This window comes from Acartia tonsa, chromosome 4 (assembly GCF_053477335.1).
Source record: "Acartia tonsa isolate MP-2025a chromosome 4, ASM5347733v1, whole genome shotgun sequence".
In the NCBI taxonomy this organism is placed as follows: domain Eukaryota; kingdom Metazoa; phylum Arthropoda; class Copepoda; order Calanoida; family Acartiidae; genus Acartia; species Acartia tonsa.
In genome coordinates this window covers 11,776,881-11,785,286 of record NC_137263.1, presented here as the reverse complement: position 1 = coordinate 11,785,286, position 8,406 = coordinate 11,776,881, and the positions used below count along the sequence as shown (strand labels likewise).

At 32.7% G+C, this 8,406-nt stretch overlaps 1 long non-coding RNA gene across 1 annotated transcript; it reads left to right on the top strand.

The window, feature by feature from the left end:
• The first annotated feature begins 244 nt into the window (after nt 1-244).
• LOC145316084 (uncharacterized) lies at nt 245-3,495 on the top strand. Its single transcript, XR_013878291.1, has 3 exons — nt 245-783; nt 1,691-1,779; nt 2,488-3,495. It is a non-coding gene; the product is annotated as an uncharacterized LOC145316084 (long non-coding RNA).
• The last annotated feature ends 4,911 nt before the right edge of the window (nt 3,496-8,406 follow it).

Here is an 8,406-nt window from a genome sequence, read left to right as displayed (position 1 = left end):
TATCAACAAAGGATAACGTTGAACATAACATCTTCTGGTGTGATAGCACTTTATCTAGTTTTTTAAAAAACAATTTAAGGAAATTCAAAACTATTTTTATAAAGAAAATTTTTTGCTGATTTTGTAGAGCTGTAAAAAATAGGTAACTTTTGTCAACTCATTGTTTGTCCCATAACCAATATGCGGGGGATTCCCTCTCTCTCTCTCTATCTCTCTCCTTCTTTGCATATGATATGAAAAGTCTGTCAGTCTGGTCTGTACATACCAAGAGAGATAGAGAGGCAGTGGTTAAAAGTTAAATAAAACATCCTACTCTTAAACTCCAACTTGGGCAGATATAACCCGCATCACCTACACACCCGGATTCATATTGTGTTATTGTATTTATGAATATGAACATATGCAAGTATTGACCCATCATCATACATAATACAACCCCCAAGAAATTTGTCTGAGTGTAATAAGCCGTCTCGTCTGAGTTACTGTAACCCATTGTGTCTGGACGGGGCGCCAAGATATAACCCCCCACCCCTTCAATCACTGGCTCACCACTAAGAAGTAGGGTGGTTTATCAAAGGGTTGGTTGTATTAATTCACCCCTTTGGTTGATAGTGCATGTGTGTGTGTGTGGATGGAACGCGTGTGTCTGAAGAAATAGCTATTAGTGGATGCAGTTTCGAATACAGCCGGTTACTAAAAACATTTGTTATAAGTTCATATTCATCAATAACAACAAAACGTAACCAGAACAAAGTAATTATAAGAAAATAAGCAAGAAAAAAGGTAAAAAAGTGATTTAATGATATGATTATTTTTAAAAGCAAACCTTTTCTATAACTTCGTCTGTAAAAGCTTCGTCCGCCCGTGACGGATAGCTCTTTTCGTTAATTCATAGATGTTAAAATTGACCTATCCATTTCAAACTTTGCATGATGATTTCTATAACCATTAAGTAAGATTTTGAAAGCGTAGATACTCTATAGTCGATGGAAGAAAGTGCGTTCTTTCATTTAAAACATTGCGATTATTAACTTTTTAACAACTTTTTCAAGCTTCTCTTTATGAGAAATAATTTTAATATCAACATTAACAACTTATAGAAATGCTTCGCTTTTAAAAGGAGAATTTTTACGTTCTGTAACGCATCTTGAAAAATATGATTTTCTAGGCTGTTATTTAAGAAAGAGAGCTGAAAATTTGGTTTGTGATTCCCTGTGCCAAATAGCATCCAGTTTATAATTTACTGTCCGTCTGTCTGTCGTTCATGCATCAAATCAAAAAGATATTTTTTTAAATAAAGGTTTCGTGATTTTTTATGTAATTTATCACATATTCTCATTTTTTCTGAACATCTGTTCTAGAACTTAATTTGTTCATCTGAGATTTTTTTGTGCTTGTCGCTACTTTTGGATGTTTTCAACCTTATATTATTCCAATCTAAAGACTAAGACAATGGTTGCTAAATTGATGTACATCCCCAATGATGCTACACAAAATCTCCCCTTCTGTAGATTACAATTAGTGGTTGAAACAGTCACTCAACTTACAATCCAACCAATCAAAATCCATAAAAGTGTCCCCAAAGTCAACGAATAAGAAAACGCAATTGTAAAACTTTGAGGACTAGTGTAATAAACAGCCCAATGTCCACTTCCTCCCTGATTCTAATAAGTAATGTTTTATTATTTAGGTTGCAGGATGGGAACAATAAGCCTGGAGAAAGAGTTGATAAAATTGGAAAGTATGGTTCCAAATCTCAAGAATAAAGACAATGAAATGGTAAAAATTTTTTACTTTTATAATGTTAAATTTAAAAAAGAAGAGTGTTTCGTCCTATTTGTAGCAAAGCATTTTTATTTATATTTGTTATTTTATTTGCAGTTGTTATTATATTAAAGTAATTAGGGGCTTTGTATTCAAAGAATAGGAAATGGCAAAAAATAGCCTGAAACCATCCTGGAACAGATTGTAATTTTCCTTTAAATGGATAGCTCAATTAGTTTCTGAAATCTCAAGTTACAGAAATAACACCTTACAACTTTGTATAATATAATATTAACTAATATGCCATAATAAATCACTGCTTTTCTAGCATTTCTATTCTAATCCACATGCCATGTTTTATTTTAATGGCTTAAATCAGAATTAAAGGATCTTAATTTTCTTTTGCTAAACCGATCATAGGCCAATTAAAGGCAAAGCAAACCTGCACAAACCCTTTTAAGTACGCTATTACAAAATTTGGGTGCTTTTGATGTTATTTTTATTGCCATTGACCAATCCTAATGGCCTTGAAATATTTTAATATTCTTAGAAATAGCTTGTCCGATTTGGCAATGCAATACGTTAAAGTTCGTACAGGTCTCAGACTAGTTTTTGTACTGTTAACTCCTCCCCCCAACTCTAAAAGCAAGTCTCTGCTAGAGGCAAATCAAATAATTTACATTTAAAACAATAAGTTTTTCTATAAAATCCTATCTTTTACAGGATGAAATATTGGAAGGAACCGCGGTCTATATTTCTCAGCTGCAGAGACAGCTAGCGGCAAAACTGCGAACTCACGGAGGACGGTTTCCCCAACATTTTGGGAAGCTGAACCCCAACACCGCCTCTGCCGAAGAAATGATAAAATCCATCAGCCTCACCATCGCCACCAAAGGGTTAATTAAACCAAAATAACAATTTTACTAACACCATCTATTTTGCAGCAAGAAAAGAAATATTTTTGGAAGCTGAAGGTTTTATTTTAAATTTTATTAGTACTTTGTAATTATTTCCCCTGTATTCATCGACTTCATAACACGGAAAGAGCATACTTTAAAGATATCAGTAAAATTTAATTTTAAGCCTTCAGCGCCAAAAAAGGTCTCAACGATATTTTTATAATTCCCTGGGGGTCAATCTCAATGCCTACCCTCTATGGGAGCCAAAATTCTCAAAGGCTCCTGGATATCTTTTTTCTCAATTAGCCTAACATCTTTTCTTCAGAAAATGCAGTTTTTAAACATTGAGGGTTCATCAATCTTTTTTTTTATATTGCTGCAAAATTATCCACTATGGACCTATCCTTGTGGGACAACTTAACCTGTGATCTATTTTTACTATAATTATTATTAAATCTAACTTTACTAATTATTATTATTATTATTGCAATATCATTATTATGACGTAATCAAAATATTTACTTGTGACTGATTCTTATTAATAGCATTTGTTGGCAAAATATTTTTTTCATCAAAATTAAAAAGTATAATTAGTTATTCGCTCGTTTCATATTAATTTGGACGTTTTTTTAAAATATATGGAATATATTTGACTTTACTTTTTTTAATAAAATTAAAGAAAACCTTTTTTTAGGGGGGGGGGGGGGTGTAAAAGCCTACATTAGATAAAAAAGGTTTTGTCAACAATTTTAATATTGATATTTTTATGTTTTTAACGTCTGTGATTCTTTATTAATAATCTTACTTATTATTTAATAAAAAGTAACCAAAATCTGTTTGTTTTAAATGAAAAATTAAGAACTCCATTTAAAAATAACAGGATGTGTGTTTGTCTAAATATCTTGGTAGCCACTGAACCGATATTGTCCTCCTTTACGTTGAAACCTATTAAAGGTCCCGAGGAGGTTTCTTTTAATTATTTTTGGGTAGGATTAAATAGCCCCTAAAAAGTTATTGTACCCCCTAAATAAATTTAACCCTTTTTTCATGGACAATGTACTATTTGTTGTAATTTCGTGATATAACGGTAATCAGACAAAAAAATGATCGTAAGAAAAATGCGTAAAATTAACTTAGTTTGATATTCCCTTGTCAAAAATAAAACTATTTGTTATTTTGGCCTATTAGAAAATATAAAAATGTATTATAGAATAAGCAGAAAATCATTTAATTTCATTTGAACTTTACTATTATTTAACTTTAGAAAATAATTAATTCTTTTGCATATTAAGTCATTAGTTAATTTTTATATAATTGAATATTTTTTTATTTTCCGATATTATTTTCTCTTTATTTTTACCTAAAAGAAATAAAATAGATTTAATTGGTTGTGGGCAGTAGATAAATCGGCTGTCATTAACCTAAAATGGCCTTCTTTTGTATTTTTTGGCCAGCCAGGACCAATTTAATTTATTGGTATATTGTGGACATAATTCTATTAATGGGTTTGACATGGTTAGCGTTTGACCTCTATTATGTTTGACCTCAGGGATCTTGAGGGATAAAACAATTGCTTTGATGGACAAAGAAAACCATTGTGTATATTAAATTCATTGGTGTAAAAGTGTGGACATTGAAAGCTTGTACAACTCAATCAGATCCATAAGTTTCCAACGTTTTTTAACTAACGTATGTTTTTATAACTTTGGGAACAGGCATGATTTACAGTCTAATGTCCCTCTCACAGGGTTGTCAGATAAAAAAAACCACCCGGGTTTTTTGCCCTTTAACCCACCTAAAAAACCCAAGGGTTTTTTTGGGTTTAAAAAAAAGCATAAATTGTTTTAAAAATAAGTTTATTTTTCATTATTTATACAAAAAAAATATTATGTTTTCATTGACCCCTTGCATGTATTTAACAAAGGAATAGACTCATTATTCACACTGACATTACTCAATAGCATCCAGATTCACGTCTAGAAGTTCATTGTCAATATCATCATCAGATAGGACGTCGGCAAACAGTAAATCCTGACCCTCTGCCTCAAGACCTTCATCCTCAACATCACCCTCTTTACCACAACCTTCACTGCTATCACTGCTTTTGCTTGATTTTGTCAATGTCGTGGACGCAGGAAGAGATATACAAGCAAGAGAAGCACGTACAGTTTTAGGATCTTTAGATTTTGCACAACCCTGCCCTCTCCTCCCTGTTATGTCAGAGTCTCTCCCTCTCTCCTTCTCCATGACATTGCAAATATATTTTTAGAATAATTTTCCTACAGACCAATGTTTATAATTTCAGGTATAATAATTAGTAATCAAACAACTTATTTTTAGATTTTTAGAGATTTTTTCATCGCATTTTTCTGAAACGATTTTACCGCTGAATTAAACGTTCGCCTGTGGCTTAGTCAATTGACTTGATTTTACGAGAAGCTTTACTACGTCTCTGTTCTTTCGATTAATTTAAAAGAATCTAGGGGCGTCGTAGCTCAGTGGTAACGCACTGAGTTACGGTGATGAGAGTACGAGTTCTAGTCCCCGTGTGGCAACTCGAATTTCTCAGTTGAATACATTCACACAACTTCCCCTGGTTGTGTAAGAAGGGGATTATTGAGTAAGTTTGGATACTTAATAGTCACGTACATAATATCAGTACTACCCTTATCCCAAGCTCCTCTGCGGAAAGCGTCATTCATTGCGGTGACTTAATTTGGAACACCTGCCATACTCGGCGAGGGTGAGGTAATAATGAGTAGCTCTCATGAGACAGCGGGTCAAGTCAAAAGGTGCTTAAACGTGGAGCTTGATAGCCCTAGTGGCTATACAAAAGTGTCTCAGCCTACTCCATGACTACTTAGCTCCAAACCCTAAGAGACTATGGCTAATCAATCAAAAGAATCTCAAATTTTGACACAAAAAAAACATATTTAAAAAAAAAGAAAAAAATATAATATTAATATACTTTTAATAAACAAACTTTGGACAATAAAATATTACTACAAAGTTTTACTATAATATTATACTATAGTGTCCTCTACAGCTATGATAGTATGACTTGGCCTCCAAATTTTGTCAGTTTCTAGCTGCCTAGTGTCACACAAACATCTGGCTGTGCCTACTCCCGGCCTAGGCATACCACTACCTTATATAGTTGGAGTTATCAGTAGATCAGTGTCAACTATAGTGGGTTTTATAATATCTTAGTTTTTTAATATATGATTCACAAAAAAGCTTTATACCAAATTAATTTGATAGCTTTACAGATTTATTATTGCTTAGTGGGATGGGAAACAATTAGTCATAAAATAATTTTTTAAACCGGCCAGCAAACTATGATAATTTTAATGTTAAATTTCCATAGCAGTGAATTATGAATCGATCCATCAATTAGTTAGGGTCCTAGGTAAAATTTTAATAGATCATGCCTTTTATAAAAATATCAATTTAAAGTTGTAGTTTTGTGATTAAATGCCTATAAAACCAAGATGATGAAAACAAGATGAGCCACTCAAGTGAATATAAATTTATTCATGTTCCAGACTATATTATGCCTACCTTAATAAACAGTATTCCCTTGCTTTTCTCAAATTAAAAGTTATTTGGGACAAAGTTACATTTATTTAATTATGGTCGCAAACAATTGAAAAAGAAGAAGTAGAATAATAAAAATGTCTTGCTCCTGCACACAAATTAAAAATTTTACCAGGTAAAAAAATAACTTTAATCATTTTGCTTATCATATTACATAAAATAGTAAGTTTTTTTTGGCTGAAGCTTAAGATCTTATAAAAAACTACTGAACTGATTGGGTTCTCTATTTTAAGTTAGCTTAAGAGGTTAAGTAATGGTTTTATGCTTTAATTTCAGATTTAAGTCTTGTGGTGGTTTTAAGCTATTTATCCCCTTTCTTCCTCTTTGAATACAGTTTCCCTAGATGCGCATCCGCTAGTGTATAATAGAGTAATTCAACCACATTAATAGCGCAGCTATTCTATAATTTCGGTGTGATCTCAGTAGTCTTCAAAAAACATTGCCAGATTGCACTGTGACTGCTTAACCGCAACATTTCATTGATATTCCCTTAAAAAATTGGCTTCATTACTGAATAACAGTTAATTTTTTTATTTTTTTTTGTCGGGCAAAGTTACCCATGTTAAATAAAACTGTTATTTGTGGTAGTTTGGTGATTAATCATTTATAGTAAAACATTTTTGCAATCATGAATAATAGATGAAGTAAAATAAAATAGTAAATGAAGACAGTCGCTCGAAATGAAAAAAATATTCTGACGTCATAAAAATGAGGGAAGAGGAGAGGAGGAGTGGGAAAGAAAACTCTTAGAAAAGAGATGGATAATCCCTCATTTTAATGACGTCACTTGCTGATTTTTTGAGCGACTTTCTTCTCGTGCGGATTTTATTATATCATAACTTAAAGAGGTAAAAAAGAGATTAATTAACAAATTGTAAAAGTTAATTTTTTTGGACAAAATATAGACATACATCCACTAAATGAATTAAAGTTTTATTCTGACAACTTATAAAATCCCATTGGTTTAATGCTTCTACTGGGAGTTATTCTTATTTATCTAAAGATAACCTTCTTTTTCAGGCGAAGCTCTTCCATGGTAAATCTGGATCCTGGTGGAAGATATCCAACATACCAATCAAATGGAAGACGAGAGGCCTGGCAGGATCCAAGTAGCGCTAGACATCAGCACCAAGGATCATGTGGACAACCTGGAGGCATACAACAAAGTAATGGATGGCCTCAAAGAGGCAATTTTAATCCAAATGGATCCTGCAGTCAACCAGCAGTTAGTAACCATTATCAAACCTCTAGTAATGGTAATATTCATGACAGTTATGGACAATCACCTACAGGCAACAATGATACATGTTCAAAAAGACAGACAATGAATGATTTGCATGGTAAACAACAATTCAATATCCCAAATAATCACATGCCACAAGCCAACTACAATTATAGTCATCAAGGTAATTCTAGGCCAAATGATTATCTGCAACAAGCTAACCTTAATCATAATCATGGAAGTAATTCTAGACCCAATGACCATGTGCAACAAGCTAATCATGAGCATGGTCATTCAGGAAATCCTAGGCCTAATTACTATATTCAACAAGCTAGCCATAATCATACCCATGCAAGTAATTCTAGACCTAATGATCATATGCAACAAGCTAACAATTATTACAGTCATGCAAATAATTCTAGACTTAATGATCATATGCAACAGGCTAACTTTAATCATAATTATACAAGTAATTCTAGACCCTCTGACCATACGCAGCAAGCTAACCATAATAATGGTTATTCAGGAAATCCAAGGCCTTATGATCATTTGCAACAAGCTAATCATGATTATAGTCATTCAGGAAATCCAATGCCTAATGGTTATATGCAACAAGCTAATCATGATCATAGTCATCCAGGAAATCCAAGGCCTAATGGTTATATGCAACAAGCTTATCATGATCATAGTAATTCAGGAAATCCAAGGCCTAATGGTTATATGCAACAAGCTAACCATAATCATAGTCATGCAAGTAATTCTAAACCTTCTAATCATATGCATCCAGATAATCATAATCATGGCCTTTCAGGAAATCCAAGGTCAAATGATCATAATCATAGCAAAGAATTTGGAGTGACAAGTCAACATAGTCAAATGCCTTTGGGCACTCAAAATACACAATGTGGGCAAAGAAAAGGTTAT